The sequence below is a fragment of the Barbatula barbatula genome, assembly GCF_947034865.1.
Source record: "Barbatula barbatula genome assembly, chromosome: 22".
NCBI classification, from domain to species: Eukaryota; Metazoa; Chordata; class Actinopteri; order Cypriniformes; family Nemacheilidae; genus Barbatula; species Barbatula barbatula.
The window spans coordinates 277356-292181 of NC_136785.1; the positions used below are offsets into that span (position 1 = coordinate 277356).

Below are 14826 nucleotides of genomic sequence, written 5' to 3' on the forward strand. Positions count from 1 at the left end.
ATTCCCACAGAGCCACATACTGATGATACAAAAAAATTAAAAATAAATAGATATCTTGAATGCACTATAAGTTTCCTTTGGATGAACTTTGCATGAATGGAAATGTAAATATTTTTCATTGTGTGAACAACGTATGTATGCACTTCTGAAAATGCAAATAATTTTTTTTTAGCAAGTGGTTAGTCAGTCTGTAGCAGGAACAATATCTAAAGAGGGATCATCGGATTATAAAGCACAGCTGGAGAACACCAGTGGGTCTTCATATCTACATCAGCTCTTCTGGAATAAGAGTGGGTGAATCCGCTGAGGGATGAGAAATGCTGATATGAAAACACAAAGGATTATGGGCCGGGCAGTCGTTATTATTACATCCTATGACCCAAGAGTACCCGGCAAACGCATTAATCAATGACACAAAGCCCATATGATTCAGTCCTGATCAATATGTGTTCATTTTCACAGGAGAGACATACCATCAAATCTCTGCTTTATTTTAGAGTAGTGCAATATTGTCATAAAACACATTATCTCGATAAACAAATGAGAAAATCAGCAAAGCTCTCAAATGAAGTCCAATGCTACCAATGAATGACAAATGAAAAAGAGCATTAAAGCAACATGTTGTGTCACAATCGGCACGGGTTTAAAGTCTTCCTGATATGTGAAGATCAAGATTACATGCGCTGCACGTCAAAATGTTGTAAAAAAGTTGATGATCCAAACAGAAAACTGAGAATGATGAACATGTTCATCGTGTGAAATGATCATATACAGGTTAAGGTTTTAAGAAACCCTGATGAACATTATACCATGTTTTACAACAAATAAAACCAAAAAACTATGATTAGTAGCCTATATTCAAATCCTAACAACAACAAATGAACTGTGGTTTTTGTGCATAGTTTACCATGGTATGTGTAGAAAAACTGTGATTATACAAATGGTAATCAATTTGAATAAAAGTAAACTTTTACTATAGTGAATGCATGGTTAGTTTGGGGTAAAAGAGGTTTGATGGCTGAAACTCTTGCTAGATGATCAGACGTCATGTTTGCTGTCAGATGTTGAGCTCTTATCACCGGTATCAACCTTCATTCCGTCTCATTGTGTGTCGAGGTCGAGTTTCAGCATTGAAGAGCTCCACCCTGAACTCACTAACACAAGACAACAATATCTGAAGGATGGCATGAAAGAGATAACAATAGAAGCAGCCAGTTGCTCATCTGTGTGAACGTGAAAGAGTTCAGCCCATCAACAGACGCAGAACCTTACAGCTGACACAGAAGCCATTTTAACTTGAGTCTGTGTTTGTGTGTGGAGGTCTTCAGTCAGAGCGTAACATGGACTCAGAGATCAGATCCTCTCACAGATGACACAATCTATCCAGCAGATGACCAACAAATCATTAAAAGATAATAACATGAGCTTTAAACATCTTAGATGCATGTTCCTTAAAAAACATGAAACATCTTAATGTTTCATATTACTTGTGTGCATTTATTACATTCAGTAACAGGCTTTAGGTGATCATACAGTGGAAAGAGCAGAGGAATTCTGTGCATTCTTACAATGACCGATATATATCATATGTGAGCTCTCTGCTTCAACACAAACACACAAACACACGACTGTAAAGTCTGTCACAAACATCCTCAAAACACCTTGACAAAAACACGAAAGATCTTCATGAAAATGCAAAGTCTGCCTGAAGCTCAGTGTGTCAGATATGAAAAAACATCTGCAGTCTTGAGGTGAGAATGAAGACGAGCGAATGAGTCTGAGGACATTCCTGCTCCAGCAAACCCTCCGGATAGTAAAATCACAACAGATACTGCAGAAGATCTGAAGAACTGATCAGAGCCATTGAGAGAGAGAGAGAGAGAGTCGCGTCAACTCCGTTGACTCCAATGGAACAGTTTTTCACAGCAATGGCGGTTCATGGAGGCTCTCAATAGTTCCCGGAAATTACTATTGATGCATGCGACTAAACAGAACAACTTAGGTAAACTTCTAACCAATTTAAAGACCAAAGCCATTTAATGAATAAAAAATGAAAGAAATAAAGCATTTAAAGACAAAACATAACTTCCTGGAACAACCTGAAGGCTCCATGAATCATGTGACGCTCCAGCATTTTGGACTTCTGTTGGCAGAACTCTTTCTCTCAATGGCTCTGGAACCCATGTCAATGATCAATGTGCATCAGACAAACCATGAGACAGAGACAGAGAGACAGAGAGACAGAGAGACAGAGAGACAGAGAGACAGAGAGACAGAGAGACAGAGAGACAGAGAGAGACAGAGAGACAGAGAGACAGAGAGACAGAGAGACAGAGAGACAGAGAGACAGAGAGAGAGAGAGAGAGAGACAGAGAGAGAGAGAGAGAGAGAGACAGAGAGAGAGAGAGAGAGAGACAGAGAGAGAGAGAGAGAGAGAGAGAGAGAGAGAGAGAGAGAGAGAGAGAGAGAGAGAGAGAGAGAGAGAGAGAGAGAGAGAGAGAGAGACAGACAGACAGAGAGAGACAGAGAGAGAGAGAGAGAGACAGAGACAGAGACAGAGACAGAGACAGAGAGCGAGAGAGCGAGAGAGAGACAGAGAGACAGAGAGCGAGAGAGACAGAGAGCGAGAGAGCGAGAGAGAGACAGAGAGAGAGACAGAGAGAGAGAGACAGAGAGAGAGAGACAGAGAGAGAGACAGAGAGAGAGACAGAGAGAGAGAGACAGAGAGAGAGAGACAGAGAGAGAGAGACAGAGAGAGAGACAGAGAGAGAGACAGAGAGAGAGAGACAGAGAGATGGGGGGGATATATTTTCTGCATAAATGTTTTCACAATGACAAAGCAGTTTTACTTAAAATACTACAGTACAAATGTTTTAAAGGTTCAAACCATGTAAAACAAATTAAACCCAAAATGTCCACAGTGAGGAGCCAGTGAGTTCAGTCTCAGACGTTCGGTCAAGAGATAAAGGAACTGAAGATCAGAATCTTCAGCCAGCGTGTTCATTAATACACACAAACAAAAGAATACAGCCAGAGAAGAAAAGAACAAGCCCTGGCATCACTGGACATATCATGATCTGCGTGATAAATATCACACGACAGTAAGACAGCAAACAGTTTCCCAAAGTACACTTCCTGTACTGAAGCATAGTTTCAGTTATTTCAAGTTGACCAGAGAATCATTCAACAGAAAAAAACAACCCCACGACAATCCTGACCAATCCGCAAACGTTTCATTCATTACATTCAGTCTTCATCTTCATGATGTGAACATCTTGACCATCACTATCTGTCATTTCTCACCTGTTTTTTAAGAAACCAACACTTTAGATTGTGAGAGGAAAGAGAAAACGGTTCATGGGTTTTTCTTATCAGTGTCGTTCATATGAAGGTTACTTCTCAAATGTCTGTTCTCGATTATAAAAGAAGAAGATTCTAGTTCCTCAAAGCATCAGATCATGTGCTTTGACCTCAAATGAAGAAGTTTGAGGTGAGAGATGTTTTATTATGACCATCATCTCGATCAGACAGATCTCTGGCAAGGAGATAGAACATAGAATATTCTGTTTATGTGAATCACAAACACTTTCTGTTCTCACCCGAAATACCTGAAGCACAGGTAAAACCAAACTTCCAGCAACAGACAGTGATCCTTAAATCACGTGGCACATTCTAAACTGAAATCACAAAAAGCACATTGAGACTTTTAAGCAACACGTTGTAGTTGTTTTGACTTTGTTTTAGAGATGTTCTTTTAAGAACAGTGGTAGAACAACTCTTATACAGACAAATAATACTCGCACTGCTACCTCTCTGGCAGATCATTCAAGGTGTCTCGGAGGGGCTCGCTTTCCACTGCTCACCACATGATCACTGGGGTCCCTCAGGGATCAGTGCTTGGACCGCTGCTTTTCTCAATCTACACAACAATCCTTGGGACCAATCATACAAGCACACAGCTTCTCCTATCACTGTTATGCTGACGACACCCAGATCTACATCTCATTTCACCCAGACGATACCACTGTAGCAGCTCGCATTACAGCCTGCCTAGAAGACATCTCAGCTTGGATGAAAGAGCATCACCTCCAGCTGAACCCTGCCAAGACTGAACTACTTGTGTTTCCGGCACACCCCACGGTGCAACACGATCTCACCATCCAACTCTGCAATACCACAATCACTCCTTCCAAAACACATTGCAAAGACAACGTGATCCTGTCAATATGCCTTATTCAACATTGGAAAGGTCAAAACCTATCTCACTGAACATGCGGCATAACTCCTTGTCCAGGCCCTGGTCATCTCAAAGTTGGACTACTGCAATGCTTTCCTTGCTGGTCTTCCTGCAAAGGCTATCAAATCACTTCAGCTGGTCCAAAACAGCCCAAAAGGGCTCATGTGACACCCCTTTTCATCTCTCTCCACGGCTGCCAGTTGAAGCCCATATCAGATTCAAGTCACTGATGTTTGCCTACAGGACTATCACTGGATCTGCACCGGCATACTTTCACACCCTCCTACACTCCATTAAGCCAACGGTGTCTTGTGTTTTTTTCTCATAAGTGCAGTAAATCGCTTTCCAGCTAATTTTCCTTCACAACTCCTTCCTGGTGGAACATTCTTCCTAACTCGATCCAGTCAACCACATCTCTCACAACCTTCAAAAAACTACTTCAAACTCATCTCTTCTGTGTATAGTTGACAGACAAATGAGAGAAAAACCACAAACCCTCTCTCTCTAAGCTCCACAGATATTGTTCTGGCTTTTGTTGAAACTAGTAACTTTGTATTAGCACCTATTATATAATTGCTCCTGTATGAAATATCGCTTTATCGCTCCCTGAACTCTTTGTAAGTCATGTTAATATATGTAAATGTGACCAAGCAGCCTCATGGCGGCTATAATCACACTGTGTAAGTTCTGTGTTCGGGTAGGTACTTACAGCCCCGCCTATCCCCTGTCTGCGGAAGAGAGCAAAATGGTCTCCAAACAACGGTCTTTCTGCATTCACTGGTTTCATCAGTTTACGACACTAGTATCAGACAGCTGCACTTGTCAACCACACGGGGAGCTTCAATCATTATTTAACCAAATAGATATCATCCCCCATTTACTGCCATAGTAGGGAAAATAAATAGGCTACCATTGGATTTGAGATCTGATTTAGTTACTGACATTCTTGCCAAATATCTAACTTTGTGTTCAACAGAAAACAGACATTTATACAGGTTTGGAACAATCTGAGGGTGTGTTCGGGTAGATGACAGTTTTAGTGTGAACTGTCTCTTTCAGTCAACTAGAAAAAGTCCATATTTGACTTAAAGGAACAATGCAGGGTTTTTAGGAGGATCTATTGATAGAAATGCAATATAACATACAAAACTATTCCTTCAGAGGTGTATAAAGACCAATCACAGTTACGATTAATGTATTAGTCTTATTTGTGACCAAAATTACTGGAGTATTTAAGTCTTTCTCCACAGTAGTAAATAAAGATGTGGCGGCGCATTAAGACAAAGGAATAACACTTATTACACAGATCTGAAGACAACCGACTGTGTATACTTGCCAAAATGGGCATTATAACGTGTGTCTGAACATTTATGCCTAAATCTGACTGCGAGCAGTTTGAGTGGCGGCTGCGTGTAGTAGCACATAAGTACTTGATGCTTTAAAACATGGTTTGTATGTGTGAATTGACATGACTTAAAATAACGTGCAAATGTCCATTCCGTCAACTGATGCGTGCAAGTAAAATCCTTCGAAAAACGAAAAAATGCTTCATATCGACGCCGATAATCGGCCAGTTCGATAATCAGTCGACCTCTAGAGCGGATGCGAGATGTGCTCATAATCTTCTTCCTCAATCCAAATCATTGGCTTTCATGTTTCAAAGCAAATCCCTTCCAGGAAACATATGGCAGGAGAAATAGGTCAGCCATTAACAAATCCACATGAAGCTTCTCTTACACTCATCCAGAACACACTTCAGACACCACTAACACTTTACTCTTCTTCTTAAAAAACAAACACATCTTCCATTTAAACAGGTTAAAAACAAACCTGTAATACACGTGAAACAAACACCAGACAAAGAGCTGAACCTCTCATGCGTTCATCTGATGAAGAAATGCACAACAGAATAAAGTGATGAATGATTCACTGAGACAGGTTACTGATACACTATCACAACTCAACAACTGACACAGTCACACAACAATATCAACAACACACCGTTCCTAAATGTTTGAGTATCTTGAGAACATTAGCAAACATATGATGTTGATAAAGCGCACTTTTAACAACTTTAAATCATCTATTGAAGTACACAAACTGACATGGAGTAATACTTTGGATTTGACGGTAAAGTGTGATTGATTGAAATTAATAACAAACACAAACGGCCTTAATCCTAAAAGAACTCTGAATGTAGAAATTATTTGTTTTGGAGTGACATGTTTCATCAACCGCACCAGAATCGTTGTGAGGATCTCACGATAAATAAAACAACGTTTGACATATGAAATGTCTATTCAACACAACACAGTTGACGATCATCCATAGACTCGCACCGCTCAAACACCATCAAGGTCTCAAGCCTCCTCGGAAAAAACACAAGCCAACCGTACATCACGATCTGTGTCATGGTGTGTTCATGTTGTTCTTCTGATAGGGTGAAATGTGTATTCCTGCGAGTGATCTTCAGATGTGGTGCTCTGCTGCTCCTGACTGAATGATCTCCTGAATCAGCACGACTCCATTTCACGCGCCACACGAGCCGCTGCAGCGTCAAGGCAACCGCTGACACGCCGGTCATCCTCCATTTTGTGCTCCTCAAGAAAACACCGGCAGCTACACAAAACCCAAAGGCCGTTTGACAAGAAAAGAGACGTCTGACCTGCACACCAGCTCTTCTCCGCTCACATGAAGAACAAATCTCATCTCATCAACATCTCCCACGTTTCTCGGGGCAAAAGAGCACAGTAATCTCACACGAGGCATCTCCTCTAGAGATCTGGAAGAGATTTTAACATCTGACAACATACAACAGACTGCAATGAAACATCAGATATCTGAATTTAAGGGAACAGTTCACTTAAAAAACATCTCAAACCTGTATGAATGTTTTTCTTGATCGGAGCTCTACTACACATTCATCACTTTATACACGAACATCAACTCAAGAGTTTGGGAATCTATGTCATTGTGCATTGCATTCTGGGAAGCGCAAAGCGGAAAATTCATTTAATTTCAGATCCGTTTTCCACACCGGTCATGAGAGCAGATATGGCAGTTCATGACACAGAAGGCGTTTTAAACGGTATAATAATAAACGTTTAAACGTTTCTACTTCCTCCATATCTCTCTACTGCAATGTCCAAAAGTCCCAGAATGCATTGCATTGCAAACATCACGTTCCCATTCTCTATTACAGGAGACAAAGATGATACTCAAATGAAATCCATTCCAAAGTTGGTCTGAGACAGAAGCCTCGGAGCAAACCTTCATCTGAAGGCTTCTGGATTTCAGTGCTCCACAATTTCAACGCTAAACTTATTTACAATCACAAAATAACTTCAAACACGACTTGCACAAATCCATGATCAACAAAATCAACTCCGCTCATCTGAACAGACATGATGATAATGAGAATAGACTCTAATCTGACTTCTACATTATTGAGAAAGACTTGTTTCTTTCATACAGACATCTGTTAACTGTAGGGCTCAGTCACGACTATGAAGCTCTTGGAAAGCTGACATCACTGTAGTTTACACACAACAACAGAAAACACAAAAAAATACTAATGTTCACACACACGACCTCAGTGTAAAACTGCACACTACAACAAAACTCTGTGAATTGAAGTGAAAAGTGCATGAATGTTCACTCTTGATGGTCCAGTAAGAGTTTAATGTAAGAGAGAGAGAGATTTAAAGACGCAGGACGCTGGGAAATCATTCAAGAGTTTTCCCTCAAGATATCTTCAGTTCCAATTCTGATGCTCTTTCACACGTGGAAAAAATAACTCAAAGAATTGACTAAATAAAATCCTCGTAACAATTTGCACGACATTTTTTTAAGTAAAATTTGCTTCTATAATTCAAGTTCAACTTATTAACCAGAATAAAGTAAATTCTACTTATACATACATTTAGTTTTTGTTCAAATATAAAGTAAATGTTACTTAAAGCAAACAAAAAAAATAACGCTGGACAAAATCATGTTTCTAACTCGTTCATCACGGATCACGCACTTTCATATTAAAATAGTCTTTTTTTACAACATAGATGGTGAAGTAAGAACAGACTGCTGGTCTCTGTACTGACATTAGTACAGTTACTGCTCAATAAGTGAAATAACACTTCATGACTAATATCATGCCTCCCTCAGCTCTCCTGAACTTAAAAAACCCAAACTTCTAAATAATACCAAAGATCTTCTTCACAAGAACTGTGTTTAAAAAGCTAGCGAGCATCTCGCTGTCTAAACAGGGAGCTCTTTTAAAAAGCCACACTAAAAGTAAATATCATACAGTGACTGAATGATTCACACAGACAGCGACTCAACACAAAGAGAATCAAAGTGAATACTGATATTTAACATCATGTTTCAGTTATCAGCTCAGAAAAAAACCTTTGATGGACATGAACTCACTTCAGCGAGAGATTTAAACCTTTCACAAAATAACAGCTTCAATGAAGACCCAAACAAACAAAATACACAAGGTGTTTCAGGTCAAATGTACAAACATTCATGCCCTCATACTTCTTCTATATCTCACACACACACACACACAGTGCTGTGACCTCCAGCAAAGCATTATGGGTAACCCACACACACACAGGCAGAGGTCGAGTCTCAGAGGTCAATGTCTGGTAACATCAGGAGCGCTGAAGACTATCAGACCAATTTAGATTCTCTCTCATGTGTATGTTAACTGATGTACTATTTTAGTCACCCTTACGGTTTGTGTCATTTTAAAACTTTCACACCCACAAGAAAAATATGTGACGTCCATTCTACTGATTTCACTCACTGGTGTAAAAAGATCAAACTTGAGTGAAGACATTCTGTGTATAAAACGGTTTCGACATCATACGATTGCCAGAGATCCTTCAGATGACATCTGATCCCAGAAACTACACCAAAGTTCACCAAATTCTCTCATCATTTATTCATCCTCATGTCATGTCAAACCTGGTGTATACGTTTCTTTCTTCTTCTTCAGAACCCAACAGAAGATATTTTGAAGAACGTTGACCCCGTTGACTTCCATTGTATAAACAAAAACATCAAGACATTTCTCAAAATATCTTTGTTTATGTTCCACTGAAGAAAGACTCACATCCAGAATAAATGATGACAGAATTTACGTGAATTTTGGATGAACAGTCTCTTTAAATTTCCAACATCACAACTGGAGAGTCTGGACTGCAGCTGCAGGGTCTGAAGAAAACACACACTAGTCCAACATAAAGACATCAGATCTGTAAAACTCAAACAATTCACCTGAGCGAACAGAAAGACTGAGAATAACATCGTCTGTTTGTATTTATAACCTCCAGTCTACCAGATGAACCAGTTACAATGGTGACATTCAAGTCATTCTGGTTATGCAGCGAGTCTTCAACACTTCCTCTTCAGCTCACCGTTATAAACACAACATACAGAACATGACTGCGAGTTATTCTTATGAAGAGATCTGTCTGTGGATCACGGCCAAACAATGCAGAACATCTCACGGCGTCAGACTGGAGTTACACAGCAGCGCTCTGGAAAAACTGCTTAAATAAGTTCAACGTCTAGACCGAAAACCTGCAGACCGAACACATGACGGAAAACTACACGCAACACGCTGCCAACATGCTTAAACCATCAACATGTTTACAAAAATACGATGGAATTAAACAGTTGGCACGCAGACGTGACAAAATCATGACGGTACACTGTGACCGGCCCAATGTGCCTTCTTTCATTTACAAGTTAGAAAGACGAGAGATCCATTAATATATTAACTCACACCAGCGAGATCTTCCTTCCTTCCAACCGCTTCAATATTTAATCAGACTTTGACACGAGCACCTTCCAGTTGAGCGGGACAGAAGCGAGCGGATCCGAGCGACAAGACCACCGCTGTTCCCTCTCAATGGATGCCTTGTCTTGCCTCGGCGCTTGGCCTCTATAAGAACAGAACTGAATGTTTCCATACACATGTGCAGAGCTTTCAGGACCTACGGAGCGACAGAAACTCAAAACACATCTCTGTCTGTGGACACTGGATCGGGTCTGACCGTCGTGCAGTGAGACTTTATGTTCATCTGCAGAATCATTTCAAATGAACTGCTGAAGAGGACTAAGAATCTCGACTGATGAAATAAAATAGGCAAGTTCTGATCTGAATCCATTAAAACCTCCTGCACACACACATATGACAGAACGTCTGCACGATGACACATTCCTGGAAAAGTTGAACGCTCTTAAAAATAAACCTGCTATAAAAGCACTTTTTGCAGCGATGACATAGAAGAATGTTTGGTTCCCCAAAAACCGTACAGTCAAACAGCCTTAAAAGAATCATATGTATTTTTTATTGTCTGTAGATAGAAGCTTTTTCCACATAAAGAAACAATAGAAAGGTTCTGTGGATGTTAAAGGTTCTTATGAAACATTTCAAGAACATTCATTTTTAAGAGTGTATACCTGTGTTTGATACAGGTTAAGATCAATCAACGTTTACTGACAGAATACATAAATCACAAGGAAGATCTTGAGATAAAAGCCACATAGAAAGCGATCGGACATCTATAAAGCTCAAATAAATAACATAAGTGCTTGTACACAATGATGAACTACACTGGCTGACCTTTATAACTGTTCTACTCATGTTTTATGATCATCATTATTATTAAATGTATTTTTCTGGTCATGAACTTGAAAGAAATGCCAATCGATTGATCCATGTGCTGTGCAAAAACATTCATCACCATTCACTAACTTCTGACATGAAATCATATAAAGCAGAAGAGCGGCTTTTAATGTCCATTTGAAGATTATATAACGTATGACTTCTGTACATAACTGCTTCAAAAGTAGCTCAGAGGTGTGTGTGCCCAATGCATCATGTCATGAAAGTGCCCACTGAAGCATTTCAATTGGCTTTTGTGTGTTGCGTTTCTTTCTCTCAGGCTGCGTGAAGAACAAACTCTGAACTTCTGAATCTTTCTGAGGCCTCACGGCACTCAAACATCCATTTTATAGACCAGATTCCTCAACATCAAAATGGAAGCCCAGACACAACACATGAAGAATGAAAATCATCTGTGATGTGAAGCTTCAGAGATACTCTGGCAGTCTGCTCTTCACCCTTCTCAAACCTAAAATAACACACGGATCAGAAGCGCACATCAAGTGTGAAGGAGCTAACCACAATTTGACAAATCATCTGAGCCGAAACACTATGTGAACAATGAATATGTATAGATCCATGTCATAAAACCCCAGACAATGCTGATATGCGGATAAAATTTAACAACATCTGAGCTACAGTGGGGCATAAAAGTATTTAATGTGCAAGTTCTCCCACTTAAAAAGATGAGAGAGGCCTGTAGTTTACATCATAGGTTTAACTATGAGTGACAGAATGAGAAAACAAAATCCAGAAAAATCACATTGTCTGATTTGTAAAGAATTTATTTGCAAATTATGGTGGAAAATAAGTATATATTTTTTTGCCCCACTGTATATAATACAATGGTTTTTTTCTGGGCTGTTTTATCGATAATGAGCATAAAAGACGTGACAAAAACACCCATCAGATTAGGGCATAACTTCAAATAAAATCTTCACATCACTACGTCTCCTTCAACACAAACATTCACCTGCTCGACCTGCAGAACATCTGAAGATTTATTCTGCATGATGGAGGTTTTAGTAACCAGCAACAGCATCCTCTCGTCCAGTTACAATAAATAATATCAATACATTACATTTAAATTAAATAATGTACACATAATCATTTAGAATTTAAATGGACGAAATCCAAAATAGCATCATAACAATGAACATGTGCACGTCATGAAACACAAACAACAGAACACAGGAACACACTCACTACAGACCAACACCTAGTGAGGGGTCTACATACACAACTGCTTTCAGAGACTTCATCCCGACGGAAATAAATCTGACGATCAGAACGAACGACACACAGAGCCAAAAACATTACAATAAGGACATCAAAATACAATTAAACACACACACACACACAAGTATTTCATGAAGTATCTCTGACATTTCTCTGTTGTGTTGTATCATTTATTTCTTACCCCAGTGGTTATTCTCTTTAAAGTGATGCCTTTGTGTTCCACATGACAAAGAATTAAAGTCATAAACCACACTCACTACCACTGAGACCTTCGGTATCATTCACTGATCAACCGCCAAAAAGACTACACAACACCACACACAACAATATTATTATTTACTGGGCTAAAATGTTCTCTACATTTCATGTTTATTTTGACTTTAGACAGAAAGCAAATGTTGTGGTGTGAACGGCAAGTCAAGCTTTGAGATGAACACGCTTCACACCGGACCTTCATGAAAAGTGGGTCACCGGTGAGCTTGAACCGAGTGCTCAACAGTTGCATAAGACAGCTTTCAGCTTTTCAGGTCAGACGCTCCACCACATCAAAGTCATTACTGTGGAACTGCAACATGTCACCAAAAATATCCCACAAAACCATTCCCACACTATAGAGGAGGAACAGAAACCAGGCGCAGAGGATATGAGAACATGAGCTTCAGAAGAACCTGACAAACTAAACCATCAAAGACACAAACAGGGCCTTACAAAATCCATAATCCAGAGCTAAAATCTATAGATTCCTTTCTGTTCTGTAGGCCGAGAAACGATCCAACATCTCAATTCGAGTGATCAGAGCTCCATTAAGCCACAAAGAAGCTGCGCAGATGTGTTCAAACCTGAACAAACAGCTCATAAGCTTCATGTGAAAGAACCTGTTTGCCTTGACATGGGAGACGTGCCACCATTTTGAGTTCCTCTGGCCTGCGTCTGTCGCATTGAGACTGTGTGTGTGTGTGTGTGTGTGTGTAGCACTGTCTTTGTCAGCAGGATTTCACAGTGGCCAGAGTGATTGCAGAAACACACACACACACAGAGAGAGAGAGAGATCTCAGTGCTTTGGAGAAACAAACCGCCTCACGGTTTCCTGACATTAGAAGAATATTCCTCACTGAAGCTCAGTGCTAAGACATAACAAGAACACACACGAGATGACATCAAAGCTTCACTTTCAGTTCTGAGCAGAAGACATCACAACACACAGGTGCACGAGGACAACATGACGTGTAAAGTTCAGTTTTAACTGATTCACAAGTTCAAAAGCCTTCGACGCGCGCATGCACGAGCTTATTCACAACTAACGCATCTCCAAACGCGCTCGAATGAAAGTTCCTGTCGTTTCAGCGCAGAAAGGCTTGAAAAACATCTCGTGAAGGTCACGGCAGAACATTAGACAGCTTTACCATTGTGAACTCATCGTGACCCTTCAAGCACGACATCAGACATAATGCAGACAAACTTCCGCGAGAATAAAACGCGTCTCACAGAAGCTCCATGTCCAGGCGGTGGAGAAACTCAACCTTTGTTCTCCATTGAGACTCCATTTTCCCTGCGTGTCATTGTGAAGCCGCGACAACAAACGCGCGCCGCCGCTACACTGTAACATTATTTTCACGCCGCCACATTGTAATATTGTAACGTCACAGCACGTAGTGAGCGCGTCGCGTCGCGCCTCTAAATGGACGCGGAGCTGCAGATCCGCGCAATGGCTTCCAGCGCCGTGAAAATCTCCCGTCGCACCGGCCGCGTTTCACTCCGGACCGAATCACCGGAGCACGATTCCCGACGTTCTACCCGGACGAAACGCTGTCGGCCGCTCTGAAGCTCCAGCGACGCGAGCGAAGGTGTCAGACGGGGAGCGTCGCTTCGGTTCGGTTCGATAGCATGTCCGATCCTGTCGGGTCAGCGCGAGCTCAAAGAAGAAGCAAACGCGCTTTTCCAGGTCATTCCCAAAGAGCGCCTCTCCAAAGCGTCGGGCGCGTTATTGTGGATCGTTAAGAGCGAATACTCACGGCTGGATCCTGGATCGAGATCTTCCGTGAAGTTGTTCGCGGTCTACAGCAGCAGGACGATCGCCATCTTCTTCTTCTTGTTCCTGAGCGCAGCAGCTGCAGATGACCTGAGCTCCGGGTGTCTCTGAATAATGAGCAGCCTCACAGACAAGGAAGACAATCTGCTAAGCAGGCAACACAAAGAAGTTTTGGAGTCTATCAAGCACCAGAGGGTGCACAAGAGTTTGCGATGAGACTGTGAGACGACAGCGAGGTCCAGAGCGCCTCTCATGTCTCCAACACTGATGATGGACATCTGCAACATGGACGCACATATGACATGTCATATCATCATCATCATCATCATCATCATCAGCCATATAAACGCGCTTCCTTATGGAGCGCGCTCATGTAGTAGATAGATAGATAGATAGATAGATAGATAGATAGATAGATAGATAGATAGATAGATAGATAGATAGATAGATAGATAGATAGATAGATAGATAGATAGATAGATAGATAGATAGATAGATAGATAGATAGATAATGGAACAGTTATTTATTCTTCCTATGTTTTAGCACATATCAAATTCAGTTCTTCACTGGTTAACATCTCAACTCAATTAAATATTTCACTAAATAAAAAAAGACTATCACGTGATGCCATGAATTTAATCATT

The 14826-nt window shown here is 40.7% G+C and overlaps 1 protein-coding gene across 3 annotated transcripts in view; it reads right to left on the minus strand.

Annotated features, from left to right (window-relative positions):
* znf462 (zinc finger protein 462) overlaps window positions 1-14343 on the minus strand; it is a 31695-nt gene extending 17352 nt beyond the window's left edge. For 2 of the 3 annotated variants that reach the window (XM_079486426.1, XM_079486424.1), the window contains exon 1: window positions 14165-14343. The gene's annotated coding sequence lies outside the window, so the exon portion shown is untranslated. The remainder of the gene's footprint in view (window positions 1-14164) is intronic. The other variant, XM_079486425.1, reaches the window with a different exon arrangement.
* Window positions 14344-14826: the final 483 nt, after the last annotated feature.